The sequence below is a fragment of the Tachyglossus aculeatus genome, chromosome 3 (assembly GCF_015852505.1).
Source record: "Tachyglossus aculeatus isolate mTacAcu1 chromosome 3, mTacAcu1.pri, whole genome shotgun sequence".
In the NCBI taxonomy this organism is placed as follows: Eukaryota; Metazoa; Chordata; class Mammalia; order Monotremata; family Tachyglossidae; genus Tachyglossus; species Tachyglossus aculeatus.
This window is the reverse complement of record NC_052068.1, coordinates 74,769,022-74,785,948: the sequence shown is the minus strand read 5'-3', so window position 1 is coordinate 74,785,948 and position 16,927 is coordinate 74,769,022. Positions and strand designations below refer to the sequence as shown.

The 16,927-nt window shown below is 45.4% G+C and overlaps 1 protein-coding gene across 3 annotated transcripts in view; it reads right to left on the bottom strand.

Moving 5' to 3' along the window:
* Positions 1-16,185, bottom strand: part of PRLR (prolactin receptor) — a 214,370-nt gene extending 198,185 nt beyond the window's left edge. For all 3 annotated transcript variants that reach the window (XM_038743845.1, XM_038743844.1, XM_038743843.1), the window contains exon 1: positions 15,951-16,185. The gene's annotated coding sequence lies outside the window, so the exon portion shown is untranslated. The remainder of the gene's footprint in view (positions 1-15,950) is intronic.
* Positions 16,186-16,927: the final 742 nt, after the last annotated feature.

Here is a 16,927-nt window from a genome sequence, read left to right as displayed (position 1 = left end):
TTAAGCAACAATAATAATAATGATGGCATTTAAGTGCTTACTCTGTGCAAAGCTCTGTTCTAAGCGCTGGGGAGGTTACAAGGTGATCAGGTTGTCCCATGGGGGGCTCACAGTCTTAATCCCTATTTTACAGATGAGGTCACTGAGGCACAGAGAAGTGAAGTGACTTGCCCAAAGTCACACAGCTGACAAGTGGCGGAGCCGGGATTTGAACCCCTGACCACTGACTCCAAAGCCCGGGCTCTTTCCACTGAGCCACACTACTTACTATGTGCCAGGCACTATTGTACTAAGTACATAACATGTCCAAGACTGAGTTCCTTATCTTTCTTCCCAAACTCTGCCCTCTCCTTGACTTTCCCATCACTGTGGATGGCACCACCATCCTTCCCATCTCACAATCCCGCGACCTTGGTGTCATGTGCCTCAGTTACCTCATCTGTAAAATGGGGATGAAGACTGTGAACTCCATGTGGGACAACCTGATCACCTTGTATCCACTCCAGTGCTTAGAACAGTGCTTTGCACATAGTAAGCACTTAACAAATGCCATCCTTGACTCCTCTATTTCATTCACCCCACACATCCAATCTGTCACCAAAACCTGCCGTTCTCACCTTCACAACATCGCCAAGATCCACCCTTTCTTCTCCATCCAAACCGCCACCTTGTTGGTTCAATCTCTCATTCTATCCTAACTGGATTACTGTATTGGCCTCCTTTCTGATCTCCCATCCTCCTGTCTCTCCCCGCTTCAGTCTACACTTTACTCTGCTGCCCAGATTATTTTTCTACAGAAACACTCTGGGCATGTCAATCCCCTCTTCAAAAATCTCCAGTAGTTGCCTATCAGCCTTCGCTTGAAGCAAAAACTCCTCACTACTGGCTTCAAAGCTCTCCATCACCTCGCCCCCTCCTATCTCACCTCCCTTCTCTCCTTCTCCAGCCCAGCCCGCACCCAACTCTCCTCCACCACTAACCTCCTCACTGGGCCTCGTTCTCACCTGTCCCGCCGTCGACCCCTCACCCGTGTCTTACCTCTGGCCTGGAATGCCCTCCCTCCACACATCCGCCAAGCTAGCTCTCTTCCTCCCTTCAAAGCCCCACTGAGAGCTCACCTCCTCCAGGAGGCCTTCCCAGACTAAGCCCCCCTTTTCCTTTGCTCCTCCTCCCCTCCCCACAGCACTTGTGTATATATTACATATTACAGTATTTTATTAATGATGTGTATACAGCTATAACTCTATTTATCCATTTTGATGGTTTTGAAGCCTACTTGTTTTGTTTTGTTGTCTGTCTCCCCCCTTCTAGACTGTGAGCCCGTTGCTGGATAGGGACTGTCCCTATCTGTTGCCAAATTGTACTTTCCAAGCACTTAGTACAGTGCTCTGCATACAGTAAGTGCTCACTAAATACAATTGAATGAATGAATACTATGTAATAATAATAATAATGGCATTTATTAAGCACTTACTATGTGTAAAGCACTGTTCTAAGCACTGGGAAGGTTACAAGGTGATCAGGTTGTCCCACGGGGGGCTCACGGTCTTAATCCCCATTTTACAGATGAGGGAACTGAGGCCACAGAGAAGTTAAGTGACTTGCCTAGAGTCACACAGTTGACAAGTGGTGGAGCCAGGATTTGAACCCATGACCTCTGACTCCAAAGCCCGGGCTCTTTCCACTGAGCCACAATGTACTAAGCACTAGGATTGATACAAGTAAATTGGGGTTGATGGGGAAGCAGCATTGCTTAGTGGGAGGAGCCCAGGCTTGGGAGTCAGAGGTCATGGGTTCTAATCCCAGCTCTGCCACTTGCCTGCTGTGTGGCCTTGGCCAAGTCACTTTACTTCTCTGTGCCTCAGTTCCCTCATCTATAAAATGGGGATTAAGACAGTGATCCCCACAGGGGACAACCTGCTTAACTTGTATCTACTCCAGTGCTTAGAACAGTGCTTGGCACATAGTAAGCACTTAAATACCATAATAATTACTATTATTATTATTACATGGTCCCTGCCCCATGTGGGCAGCCTCAATCCCCAAGGTAAGAGAGGCACAGAGAAGTGAAGTGATTTGCCTAAGGTCACACAGCAGACAAGTGGTGAGGCAGGAATAGAACTCATGACCTTCAGGACCCCCCACGTCCATGCTCTATCCACTAAGCCATGCTGCTTCTACTTCTTCAAGTGGTTAGTGCAGAACTCTCCTTGTAGTAGTCCTGCTTAATAAAATCAATGGTGTTGAGTGCTCAATAAATACTGTTGATACTGTTATGCTGTGGGACTCTAGTAAGAGAGGAATTGGATCTAACCTGATCATCTTATACTCACCCCTCTCAGAACCCACCTCCACTAGCACTTAGTACAGCGCCTGGAACATATTGGGTGCTTAACAAATGCTATTATATTTATTATGAACCTCTTTGGAGACGCGATCCCATCCCCAACCCTCCAACACAAATTCTATTCTGACCAGCCCCCTAATGTATTTTTCCCAGCACTTAGTACAGTGCTCTTCACAGAGTATGCACTTGATAAATACCATAATTGTCATATTAATTATTTGTTAAGTGTTTACTATGGGCCAGGCGCTGTACTAAGCTCTGGGATGGATATAAGTGAATCGGGTTGGACACAGCCCCTATTCCACATGGGACTGTCTCAATTACCATCTTACAGTTGAGGTAACAGGCACGAAGAAGTGAAGTAAGTTGTCTAAGGTCACATAGAGAAGAAGCGTGGCTCAGTGGAAAGAGCCCGGGCTTTGGAGTCAGAGGTCGTGGGTTCAAATCCCGGCTCTTCCAATTGTCAGCTGTGTGACTTTGGGCAAGTCACTTCACTTCTCCGTGCCTCAGTGACCCCATCTGTAAAATGGGGATTAAGACTGTGAGCCCCCTCTGGGACAACCTGATCACCTTGTAACCTCCCCAGAGCTTAGAACAGTGCTTGGCACATAGTAAGAGCTTAATAAATGCCATTATTATTATTATTATTATAGCAGATAAGGCAGAGGCTGGATTAGAACCCATGACCTTCGGTCTCCCAGGCCTATGCTCTATCCACTTTGATATGCTGCTTTAGTAGTAATAATAATAATGATAATGACGGCGTTCATTAAGCGCTTACTATGTGCAAAGCACTGTTCTAAGCTCTGGGGAGGTTACAAGGTGATCAGGTTGTCCCACAGGGGGCTCACCGTCTTAATCCCCATTTTACAAATGAGGTAACTGAGGCACAGGGAAGTTAAGTGGCTTGCCCAAAGGAGTCCAGGCCATAGTTGCTAAATGGAACTTGATATGGCCTCTGGACTGATGGGAGACAGTTTGTCAGGACTAGAGCACGGTTTTGCATGTTTTAGGCCCGTCCCCGACTCCTGTGTCCTTCCCCGCTGCTACTCCCCGGGGGGGATGTGGCATGCTTGGTGGGTGGGCGTCTGCCGAAGATGGAGAGTTCTCCTAACAGAAGATGGCCACTCCTATGAGCCCCCTTACCCATTACAGAATCCATTTCAACCAATCTATGGTATTTATTGAGAGTCTACTAAGTCCAGGGTGCTGCAGTAAGAGCTTGGGAGAGTACAGTACGACACAGTTGGGAGACATGTCCCTGCCCACAGGGGCTTACAATCCCTTCAGAGGCAGAGAGTTTCAACTTCCTCCACAGCTCACTGGCCTAGAGAGAAGGGTCATTCTGTCCTGTGTAGAACTGATTTCAAGATAAGGCGTCTGTCTCTGCTTCAAAACCCATCCCTGAGAAGGACAGGCCATTGGAAACAATTTTCGTTCAAGCCATTTGCTGTTGCAAGCAAAAAAGTGACAAGAAGGGGAAAACATTTCTCGTGACAATGAAGTGATTGATTCTGTCAAGTTTCTCGCCAAGTCCTGGAACACAGAGTGCCTCCTACTCTATTTAAAAAAAATAAAAGTATGAGGCAGGACTTTTACTGGACTGAGGATGTCTGGACTTGAGCCCGGCTGTGGGCCTTGATGGGAGGGCAGCAAATGGAGGATTTCTCAATAATAGTGGTTTCAGAGGCAGGATAGAGGGGAACCAATCACCTTCCCTTACCCCCATATCAAGTTTAGTGCTCAGTGTCAAGTGCTGGCCTATACTGAGCATCTAATTATATGTATATGTATATATGTATATATATTTACCTGTATATATGTTTGTACGTATTTATTACTCTATTTATTTTACTTATACATAGCTATTCTATTTATTTTATTTTGTTAATATGTTTTGTTTTGTCCTCTGTCTCCCCCTTCTAGACTGTGAGCCCACTGTTGGATAGGGACCATCTCTATGTGTTGCCAACTTGTACTTCCCAAGCACTTAGTACAGTGCTCTGCACACAGTAAGTCCTCAATAAATATGATTGATTGATTGATAAAAGGCAGTGCTAAGTAGAGGTAGCAAAGATGACCCCTTCTCAACCCCAACTTCCAGATAAACAGCTGGCAGGAATGTCAGTGCGTACCAGGAGCGGGAAGATGAAGGAGAAACAGGTTAATCAGGCAATCGTATTTGAGCACTCACTGTGTGCGCAGCACTGTACTAAGTGCTTGGGAGAGTAAAATAATAACAATGTAACAGACACATTCCCTACCCAAAATGAGCTTTTACTGTCCTGTGTCCAAATAACTTCCCAACACCTGGAAGATGTGCAACTCTGTTGGTTCTTCCTTACCTTGCTTAAATCAGAAAAAACAGGAGACAGGAATGAGGGTGGTGGGGGAAAGAAAGAAACAGAAGGAATGGCAAGTCCTCGTTGCAGTTGTTAATGGTACTTGCTAAGCCTTTACTAACTATTATAATAATAATGGCATTTATTAAGTGCTTACTATGTGCAAAGCACTGTTTTAAGCGCTGGGAAGGTTACAAGGTGGTCAGGTTGTTCCATGGGGGGCTCACAGTCTCAATCCCCATTCCACAGATGAGGGAACTAAGGCACAGAGAAGTGAAGTGACTTGCCCAAAGTCACACTATCAAATGTACTAAGACAGATAGGGAGCAGTCAGCGAGCACACTCCTTAGATACATTCTTTCGATGGCAAGTACTTAAAAGACCCACTGGCCATGGCTGGTGGCAGAAGGTTTCTGGGTCCCCCAACTTCACAGTGTCCCCAGCGGAGTTGGAAATCCTCTTCCTCTTTCATGCCTCACACCCTCAGCATGATCCTGATGATATATCCATATTCATATCTGTAATTTATTTATATTAATGCCTGTCTCCCTCTCTAGACTGTAAGGTCATTGTGGGCAGGGAATGTATCTACCAACTCTGTTATATAGTGCTCTGCATGCAATAGGTGCTCAGCAAATATTATTGATTGATATCTCTTCTTCAAAACATCTCCCTAGCTTGATCTAAAGCAATCTCAGGGATAATAATAATAATAATAATGACATTTTTTCAACAGTTACTACGCGCAAAGCACTGCTCTAAGCACTGGGGGGATACAAGGTGATCAGGTTGTCTCACATGGGGCTCACAGTCTTCATCCCCATTTTACAGGTGAGGTAACTGAGGCTCAGGAAGTTAAGTGACTTGCCCAAGGTCACACAGCAGACATGTAGTGGAGCCGGAATTCGAACCCATGACTGCTGACTCCAAAGCCTGTGCTCTTTCCACTGAGCCACGCTGTTTCTCTGAGGAATTCAGCCATTGCTATTTATCTTACACAAACCAGAGTTGTCATTTTCTTTGTGAACCAAGGACTGGCCAAGAAAATGTTGCACCCTTCAGCTGAAGAGCTCAGTGAATTTCACCTACATTTTCCATGTATATCGCATTATACCCCCTTCAGGTACCAAAATTGATGAAGGTAAGGGATAGTGTTATATGTCAAGAGTTTACTAGGTAAACTGACGAATGTATAAGAAACTGTTTGGACACAATCCCTGTTCCAGATGGGGCTCACAATCTAAGTGGGAAGGAGAACAGGTATTAAAGCGCCATTTTACAGATAAGAAAACTAAGGCCCAGAGAAGATAGGTGAGTTGCCCAAAGTCACAGAGTAGACAAGTGGCAAAGCCACGACTAAACCCAAGATCCTCTAACTCCCCGGCCCATTTTCTTTCCTTTAGGTCACCCATTTTCTCACTCATTGGTGCTATGGCACTTATTGAAGGCACATCTCCTCCAAGAGGCCTTCCCTGACTAAACCCTCATTGTCTTTTCTCCCATTCCCTTTGCACCATCAAATTTGGATTTGTTTCCTTTATTCACCCATCCCTCAGCCCCAAAGCACTTACTTACATATCTGTAATTTATTTATATTAGTGTCAGTCTTCCCCTCCAGACTAAGCTCACTGTGGACAGGGAATGTGTCTGTTACATTGTACTGTCCCAAGAACTTATTACAGTACTCTGCACACAGTAAGCAATCAATATTATTGATTGACTGATTTTGTTGCTGAGGACGCCAGGCAAGTAGTACACAAATCCCATCCTGCAAGATTGGGGATTCTCATAAATAAGAGGAAAACAACTGATGGACTAGAGGAAAAACTAGGGCAACAATAGGGCTGCCCACACATTAAGGCCTGACTTACCCTCATTATTGCTTAGGAAGAAAAGTCAATCATGTTTGATTCCTAAAATGGAGCTCAACCAAATCCTGGAGTCCATTCCAAGTCCACTTTGGGAGTTTCTATTTTTGGCCCATCCCCTTCTTTTGGGGAGCAGAGTGGCATATCTGCACAGTTGTCCTTGCTGGTTGATGGGAGCTCTGTGGGGTGTGTAGATAGTTTCAGCCATGTACAACTTCACTGAGAAGTGCAAGGGAGGCACAAGAGCCCAGGAGGTCTATGAGGGGTGGGAGAAAGAGGTCTGAGACTATGTCACCAGGGTAAATGATGACATTTATTGAGCACCTACCATTATACTACACCAAGTGCTTAGACACATTCCTCTGGCCCGTGTTGAGGCCCAAAGGATCGTTGATCTGGCAGGGCTTTCTCCTAACAAATCCAGGTCATGTACACTGAGCTATGTTGTAAAGTACTACTACTGGCCTCTGAAAAGCTTGAGCCCAGAGTGATGAAGAAAGCCAGGGTCTATGTCCCCTATGAAAACTGACTATTAATATAAGAGGTTCTGGGAATCTAATTTTCCCCTCTCTACTTTTTCTGAAGGAAAACATGCTGAGAGTGAAGAAGAGAACTACTGGAATGCTCCATGTTGAAGAACTAATGATGGTTAAGGACAGAATGATATTTAATCTTCTCAGAAAAGGCTGAGGCACAAATAAGGATGGACAACAGGTAGTTTCTTGACACTTATCGTGGATGTCTGTGCCCAGTTTTCCTCTTAATTGCATTAACCACAAAATAACTATTTCCAAGGAAATTTGAATGGGTGGACTTCATGAACACTGGGATAATTTTGTCACGGTGGGCTTCTCCGGCTCTTAGACTTGGTCTGCTTGGAATTCAGCAGTTCAGAAGAGTTGTGATCCTCTAACGGTAGGGTTTCAGGTTTGAGGTGAGGCCTTGTGCCCCTGTAGTGGGGGTGGGCCACTCCAAGAGGAAAACTTTCTGGGATATCCAGGAGAAGACCATGAAACAATTTGGGCCCTCCATTTTACAATGATACTGCAGCCTCTTTGACACATAACCCGGGGCTCCCACGCCATTGGCTCTCAATCAGCTCTCTCCTTCCAACTTATCCTTGTTCCTCTCCCACTACACCCCAGCCTGGATGCTTCATTTCTTTATGGCTGTCTACTCCACATATGCTGCTGGTTCCCTTACCTGTAATTCTGGGAAGCAGAGTGGCTCTGTGGAAAGAGTCACTTTGGAATCAGAGGTCATCGGTTCAAATCCCAGCTCTGCCACTTGTCAGCTGTGTGACCTTTTAGACTGTGAGCCAACCATTGGGTAGGGACTGTCTCTATATGTTGCCAACTTGTACTTCTCAAGCGCTTAGTACAGTGCTGTGCACACAGTAAGCGCTCAATAAATACGATTGGTTGATTGATTGACCTTGGACAAGTCACTTAACTTCTCTGGGCCTCAGTTACCTCATCTGTAAAATGGGGATTAAGACTGTAAACCCCACGTGGCACAACCTGATCACGTTGTAAACTTCCCAGCGCTTAGAACAGTGCTTTGCACGTAGCACTTAATAAATGCCATTATTATCTTATTATTACTAATTTATTTTCATGTCTGTCACCCCCACTAGATTGGAAGCTCTTTGAGGGCAGGGATCATGTCTACCCACATTATTGTACTCTTCCCAGCACTTAATACAGTGCTCTGCACAGAGTAAATGCTCAGTAAAAACTAATGATAGCTTTGCACTCGGAGTCCTAAGGTTCTTGATTCTCTCTTCACTCTCTTGGCTGCCAGAGAGGCCTAAGTCCCTGACTGGCATTTTGAACTTTTATGATTATTATTGACAACAATAATAATAATAATAATAGTATTGGTTAAGCACTTACTATGTGTCAAGCGCTATATTAAGCTCTGGGGTAGGTAGGTAGAAAAGCAGCGTGGCTCAGTGGAAAGAGGACGGGTTTTGGAGTCAGAGGTCATGGGTTCAAATCCCGGCTCCGCCACTTGTCATCTGTGTGACTTTGGGCAAGTCACTTCACTTCTCTGGGCCTCAGTTACCTCATCTGTAAAATGGGGATTAAGACTGACAACCCGATCCCCTAGTAACCCCCCCCAGTGCTTAGAACAGTGCTTTGCACATAGTAAGCGCTTAATAGATGCCATCATCAGCATCATTACAAGATAATCAGGCCCCCCTTGAGGTTCACAGTCTGAGGAGGAGGAAGAACAGGTACTGAAACCCCATTTTGCAGTTACCCAAGATCGCAAAGCAGGTACATGCCAAAGTCAGGATTAGCATCCAGGACCTCAGACTCCCAGGCCATTGCTCTTTCCACTAGATCACACTGCTTCTCTGGGGAGGTGGTGGCCTTGTGAATGGAGACATCAGGACAGGCCCTGGAGGAGCCTGAGGAGTTAAGGAACGAATTGCTATTTTTTTTTTACTGTTTTAAAATCGTTGCATTTAGCTCATATTCTCCCATCTATCTATTCTATTTGAGAAGCAGCGTGGCTCAGTGGAAAAGAGCCCGGGCTTTGGAGTCAGAGGTCATGGGTTCAAATCCCCTCTCCTCCAACTGTCAGCTGGGTGACTTTGGGCAAGTCACTTCACTTCTCTGGGCCTCAGTTCCCTCATCTGTAAAATGGGGATGAAGACTATGAGCCCCCCCATGGGATAACCTGATCACCTTGTAACCTCCCCAGCGCTTAGAACAGTGCTTTGCACATAGTAAACACTTAATACCATTATTATTATTATTATTCTGCATTTGTTGGATGGGAACTGGGTCAGAATTAATGGTCAACTATTCTCCACAATGCTTTGGACTGTGTGTTACACATTGCACACTTAAGAAAAATTGTTGATTGCGTGCTGCCCATATAGCCATTATTCATATATTTTCTTATTCTCTCCTTCTCCATCCACCTCTCTCTCTCACACACATTTTCCCTGAAGCTCTTGGTAATCCCCCTTCTGAAAACAATTGTGAGTAGCTAACAAGTAGTTATGGAAACCTACGTTTCCATAACTACTAACTACCACCATGATTAAAGATCAAAAGGTAAATGTTTAACAGTGGAAACTAAACCGTCCTCCTATCCACAATGCCTGTGTTTCCTCACAAATGGCTGTCTACAGAGGTAAATGGCTGGCCCTTCCTGCCAACTCCAGTGCTCCAGAATAATATCTGGAGCCATAGCACTACCAAAAGCAACTAGAGGAGGATCTGGATAGAAGACGTTTATTCATTTTATTCAAATGATTTATTTCATTTGATCATGTATCCAGCGCTCAAAGGTTCATATACACAATTGTAATTCCCTAGCCTATGGGTTTTGGCTTCTAGAAACTGAGCCTCCAGGGTCTCAAGATTTCACCCGAAAACCCTCCCAACATTCATCCTCCTTCACGCACCCCTCCTTTTTCTGAGGAAACCCCTATAATCATGCCACCAGCTCATACTTCCAGCACACCAAGAAATACTTGCTACACCTTAGTGGAAAGTGGCAATAGAACAGAGAGCAGAGTAGGTGACCAAAGAAAGAAAATAATTTCCGTTCACTTCAATGCCTCAGGGAACTCTTCATCATCTACTCCTAGATTTTTGAATGCTCCCCCCACCCCAACTACTGAGTTCCCATTTACTGATCCTCTGGTTTACCCCAATACTCTGCCCCTTCCCGTACTTTGAACTGTCCCCAGAGATTAGGCCAGTTGACAAGTTCTGCCCAGTTCAAGTTAGAGAAAAAGAAACAAAAGCAATGTGTGTGTGTGTTGCCAACAACACATACATTAGTACTATAAAGGGCACTCTTTGTATGTTCTCACAGTGAGATGGGTTCTACACTGGCCTTCCCACACCCTCCCCAAAGTCAACTTCACCATGACATCTTCTTGGAGTATGAAGAAAACTATGTAGAAAGTTTTTCTAACCCCTCTAACCACCCATTATTTGACAAGCTTTGAAGGAACAATGCTAACAGGACCAAGGAAGACACAACAGAAGCCTCAGGGTGCACAAGTGAAGAGATGGCCTAGGGGAGCCGGGGGAGAAGCAGAAGGGCAAAAGGCAACTCAGATCTCTTGATCCTTCCTTGATTCCCAGTTAGATGGGGAGGCCGGTCCCTTCCTGGGCCCCTCTGAGACACTTGCCCACTCCTGGGCCTCCTTTCCCACTCCTCATGGGGGAACAGGTGAATGAATATTGATTGGTTAGAAATCTGATGCGTGTACAGGCATCCCTTGCAACCAACAATTTTGCCATATTAAGGTAGCAGACAGCAGTACCATGAAAGGATACATACACACACCCCCACGATGCTACTAAAAGATACCTTTCAATGCTTGTGAGTAGTCCAAGTTCAGGATTTGAGAGCAAAATGTGGGAGGACCATACCATGCTGTGGGCTAATCAGATAAAGAGGTTAGGAGATGTAATCCTGACTCAGTCCCAAGCTCCTTGGGATACTATAGCAACCCCCATGGTTTAATTTCTTCATCTATCTAAAAAAGAGAATGAAAACAGTTTTGCAGTCATTTAATCATATTTATTGAGAGCTTTGAAAATGAGGAGAGCGATGCACAGTTGGATACGGAGAGGGAGTTGCAAACCAGGGGAGGATGTGGATGAGGAGCTAGTCGTGAGACGGACAAATTCAAGGTACAGTGAGCAGTCAATCGTACTTAATGAGTGCTTACTATGTGCAGTGCACTCTACCAAGCACTTGGGAGAGTACAAATATAACAATAGCATTAGAGGAGCAAAGTGTGCAAGTGGGTTTGTGGTGGGAGGTGAGCAAGGTTAATAGAATGGGGAGAGCTGATTGGGTGCCTTAAAACCCATGGAAAGGAGTTTCTGGTCAATGCTGAGCTAAATAGACAACTATCGTTAGTTCTTGCGGAGTGGGAAGATGTGGATTGAATGGTTTGTTTTAGAAAAATGATCTGGGTAGCAGAGTGAAGTTTGGATTGGAGTAGGGAGAGACTAAAGGCAGGTAGCGTAGTGAGGAGGTTGCTGCAGTTGTCAAGGTGGGATAGGAAAAGTGCGTGGACCAGTGTGGAAGCAGTTTGGAGGCAGAGGAGGGGGCAAATTCTAGAGATGTGAAAGTAGAATTGATAGGATTTGGTGACAGACAAATCTCAGTGACTTGAAGGAAGGAACTGCTAAGAAAACTGACACCGAAACGTAATACTGAATGCCCTAATTCGGCCTGACACGTGGCTCGCAAAAAATCACTAGACCATGAAAATTCTGTTTGACCCACATATTTAGCCTTGTTCCATGCACAATACCAGTGGCAACCCATTCTCCATCACACCTCCCTTCTGGTTCGCCCACAGCCACAAAGACCAAATTGTAAATAGCAAGAGTAGGCCAAAACATGTTTATTTCTCTTAAGCTTGCTCTGTATTTCTATTAGGCTCATCTGGTTTCTTTCAGTCCATAGCTCTCTAAAAGTTGAAGCGTAAGGTGAAGTGCCTGTTCATTCTTTGAATGGAATGTAGGGTTCCCCTCTCTACGGCTGCAGGAGGATTCCGTTTGTCGTACTCGAGCATTTCAATCAATCAGTGGTGTTTATTAAGCACTTACTATGCGCAGAGCACTGTACTAAGTGCTTGGGACAATACAATGCAACAGTGTTGGTAAACACGGTCACGGCTCACAAGTTGCTTAGAGGCTAGAGGAGGAGCTTACAGTGTAGATGTCTTTTCCTTTAGCTGACAACATGGTAATTAACAGCTATCAGAATTTCCCCCAACTTTTATCCCACACTTGTGCTCTGCACACAGTAAGCGCTCAATAAATGCGATTGATGATGTAGCAAAATCTCTTCTGAAGTTCTAAGGAAATTTATGTTGGCCCTCTTCCCCTCCTCCTCCTTGCCCCACCCCCCCATCTTCAATTTCTGACTTGGCTTAAAGTGAAGGCATAAAGGTGATAAGTAGGGAAAGGCCTCTTTCATGCATTTTTCCCTTCACACCTCCTCAACATAAGTAGAAAGAGAAAGCACCGGAGAACAGGAACTTTAAAACTTTTTTTTTATACCTGAAAGTACAACTAGGTTGAAGCCCACTAATCAGGAGATGGGTAATCTTCAGAATAATCACTCATCCTTGGTCTCAGCACCCATTTTTCTTATTCCACATGGCCATCAGTAACATCTGCGAGCCACCGAACTCTGCTTCGTGCCATGTGGAATACATCCACAAATGACCCTAGCAATTTAAAGGAGTGCCAGCATCTTTATAAGTTAAATTTTTGCTTTTATTTTCCTTTCCTGCATGGTAGAAAGGTACAGCCAGGAAGTTGGGGGACAGGGCTTGAGCAAGTGGGGGTGATGCTGCTTTTGGCCTTTTGTCCTGGGAGATGGACCTGTTTTCCCCAAGCTGGCCAAACTCTGAGGATAATAATAATAGTTACTTGTTAAAGTGCTTACTATGTGCCAAGCATTGCACTAAGCACTGGCACTACACTACACACTAACCTAGAAACGTATCTTTTCCACCCATCCATATCCCAGTTCTCTTTGCAGTGGTACCCAGCTGCATGTACTTTGCATCCCATTCTCTGTTCCCAAAGAAGGCTGGGAAGGGAAGTCCGACAGCCTGTCCAGTGACAGTTTAACAATCCCACAGCACATGCAATAGACCCACCCCACAGAAGCCCCCACCCCCCTCACCTTGAGAAACGATTTGCATCAGGTATGTGTTAGGCATGATGAAGTCATTGACATTATTCCCCTTGGGGGAGGGTGAGATGGTAAGAAGTTTACCTGAACTGATTTAAAGAATTGTGGGTGCTGCATTAGAACCAGGGAGGGTCCTGAAGATGAGAACTCACCTCCTCCAGGAGGCCTTCCCAGACTGAACCCCCTCCTTTCTCTCCCCCTCGTCCCCCTCTCCATCCCCCCATCTTACCTCCTTCCCTTCCCCACAGCACCTGTATATATGTATATATGTTTGTACATATTTATTACTCTATTTATTTATTTTACTTGTACATATCTATTCTATTTATTTTATTTTGTTAATATGTTTGGTTTTGTTCTCTGTCTCCCCTTTCTAGACTGTGAGCCCACTGTTGGGTAGGGACTGTATATGTTCCCAACTTGTACTTCCCAAGCACTTAGTACAGTGCTCTGCACACAGTACGTGCTCAATAAATACGATTGATTGATTGATTGATGATCAGAGAGCCCTATATTGTGAATCTGTTTTAGTACTCTACCCTGCCTGCTCTGTTCCCTGAAGCAGAAGGGTCTCTGCCTGTAATGTGGCCAGGACCCCAATCACTGATGTCGTCTGCACAATTGAACTCTCCCCCAACGCCCCACTGTTTAATTTCTGGTCTGAACTGGGGAATATAGGGAGGCATAATAGTAATAATAATGATGATGGTATCTGTTAAGCGCTTACTATGCAGAAAGCACTGTTCTAAGCACTGGGGGGATACAAGGTGATCAGGTTGTCCCACGGGGGGCTCACAATCTTAATCCCCATTTTACAGATGAGGTAACTGAGGCACAGAGAAGTGAAGTGACTTGCCCAAAGTCACACAGGACCGTCTCTATATGTTGCCAACTTGTACTTCCCAAGCACTTAGTACAGTGCTCTGCACACAGTAAGTGCTCAATAAATATGATTGAATGAATGAATAAATGAATGACAAGTGCGGAGCCAGAATTTGAATCCATGACCTCTGACTCCAAAGCCCGTGCTCTTGGAATCAATCATATTTATTGAGTGCTTAATGTGGGCAGGGCACTATAGTAAGCATTTGGGCGAGTACAACAATCTAACAGACACATTCCCTGCCACAGTGGGCTTACAGTCTAGAGGGGGGCTTACAGAATGGTGGGAGAGAAGGAGCCACTCTCCAACCATCCAAAAAACAATAGTGTGAATAGGGCAGATCTCACTTCTCTTCAAGCAAGGGAAACTCACTAGCCAGAAGGATCCCAGTTCCCACAAGAATTCCTATAGAAGGGTGGTGTTTCTACCTGAGAATTGGGAACATGAAGAAAGTTTCCTTAAGAACCCATTAAGTTAAAAAAAGCAAAACCTCACTCTATATCCACCTGTACTTTCCCTCAGGGAAATAGCAGCCAAATGGAAAGCCTTCTTCCTTCACTGAGCAGTAAAATGGTGATAGCATTTATAAAGCACCTATAGTGGGCAGAGCACTGTACTAAGCCCTGGGGAAAATAAATTTTGGGGTGATAATTAGGCATGGTGCCTGGTCTTCCAGGGGCTGACACTTTAAGACTAGTTGTTCTTGCCTTGGAGAGATGGACAGTTTGCCCACCTTTTCTGAAGTCTGGACACGGTGGCCCCCTTGAAGAGGGCCACAGTGATAAAGGGCAGAACCTCTGGATTCAGGCAGAGGTCACTAAAAGGATGTTTTCAGAAGCAGAGAAGTGCAGAAGCCGTCTCTGCCTCTTCACCCCGTCCCGATGCGCTTGTTCTCACTGTCAGGGTGGACCGTCTCTTCTCCTCCTACCCTTCCACTGCTTAGCTGGGTTTCCCGCTCCCCTCCTCTAGCAGGCTACCGGCAGGCGCATCCTCCCACATGGACTTCCCATGAGAAGAGTGCAATGGCAGGGCCATGCCATGCACAACTTTCTTCCCGGTCTGAGGACTTTGACAGGTGTCCCTGGCCGCCTGGGGCAGGGCCTGCTCTCCAAGCTCATTGCCCCCCAACTAGACTGTCACTGTGTCTTACACACACACCCCCTCTCTTTCCTCCCTGCCTTTCATTTTGACGTAAGCCCCTTCCCTGTCAGAAACCTTGCAGCCCACTGAAATTCCCTCCCTCTCTCAAGGGTGCACCTGAAGATGCCACGCAAAAGGTGAGCGAGTCTGCTTTCAGTTGTAAAACACCATGGGGGGCTGGGGGGGGTGCTGGAGGGAAATCAAGCCACCAAACCATCTCAGTTACAGATTTATTTTTAGCCTCTCAGTACAAGGTAGTAGGTTTGGTGTGGAGAAGAAGAGTATGAGCCACTGCCTGGGGTAGGCAAAGTCCTATTTTCCCCCCTCGCGGTGCTGGAAGCAGTCACTGCCCCCGGGTCTCACTGGCTACTGCTAGGTTTCTTTATTTTCTTGAAAGCTAGTAATCCTTTAAACTGCTTTCTTTCGTCTCCCCCTCCCCCATGCATGCCTGAAAATCCACAGTCTGACAGTGAGAGAGAGGAGAGGAAGAGAGTGAGAAGAGAGCAAGAGCAGTCAGAGAAAGGAAAGAGAAAGAGAGAGAGAGAGAGAGAGAGAGAGGAAAGAGAAAAGAGAAAGAAAACAGAGAAAGAGAGAGAAAGAAAGAAAGAGCTAGCCAGGTAAACAGCTTTCAGAACAGGCTTACCCACACCAGGATTCAGTCCAGTACTCACTTTTGCCAGCCAGCGAAGTCTGGGAGAAGGAGAGCTCAATCTGTGGCCACTTCCTGAAAAATGACGGGAAAATCCATAGTGGGTGAAACTGGTTTCGTGAACAGTCGGTAAATCCAAAGAGGAAAAAAAAAAGAAAAGAAAAAAGCACAGAAGAAATGTCTATGGTTTAGCAGCGTAGGCTATAAGGTATCCAGTCAGACGGATCTGGGAGAAACACAACTCTGTGCACTTGTTCGCTCTCTCCCCATTAGAGGAGGAGTCAGTGTTGCAACATTTATGTTCCTTTGCTTCAGGCAAAACAGTGATTTTCTTCAGCATGCAAAATGTCCAGAGCCTGCCAGTTTTCTTTTTTTTTTTTTTTTTTACAAGGTTATGGAGGTAGTTATAAGAGGAGGAATGCAGCAGAGAAACGGAAGAGAAATCACTGCTCCTGCTAAAAAACCATCGGCTTTGCATGAGCAGGGTCACGGATTTCCCCCTCCTGAGCCTGCACCAGAAAAAAAAAAATCTCCATAAATCCCAGCTTCTCTTGGACACACTTTCCGTGGGGAGCCAGAACGTTGCATGCTGGAGTGTCAAATTTCCGTCTCTTACAGAGTAACATTGTGCCACAGCAAAGGGGCATTTAGAGGGAGTGGGGGATATTTGGGGGTGGGGTGTGTGTGTTGTTGGGAGGAGGGGGAGAGGTATGCAGTTCCTTAGCTCCCCAAGGAATCGGGGGAAATGGAAAAGAAAAATAAACAGCAGGGATCGAGGGAGCTTTTCCTTTCTTTTTTGGTGTATGTTCAAAACCTCAGAAGAGTGTTCCAGGCTTATATTTACTGTGCACACTTTAAGTACAACACAGCTGTATTATGGTACAGAAACATCATCTGGGAGAAAGGAGGTGGGGAGGAGGGTGCAAGCGCCTTTTATTATTGATTTTAATTGCGGTTCCTCAAGTGTGGCTCTGAGGCTCCCGCTCTAACAGACTCAAT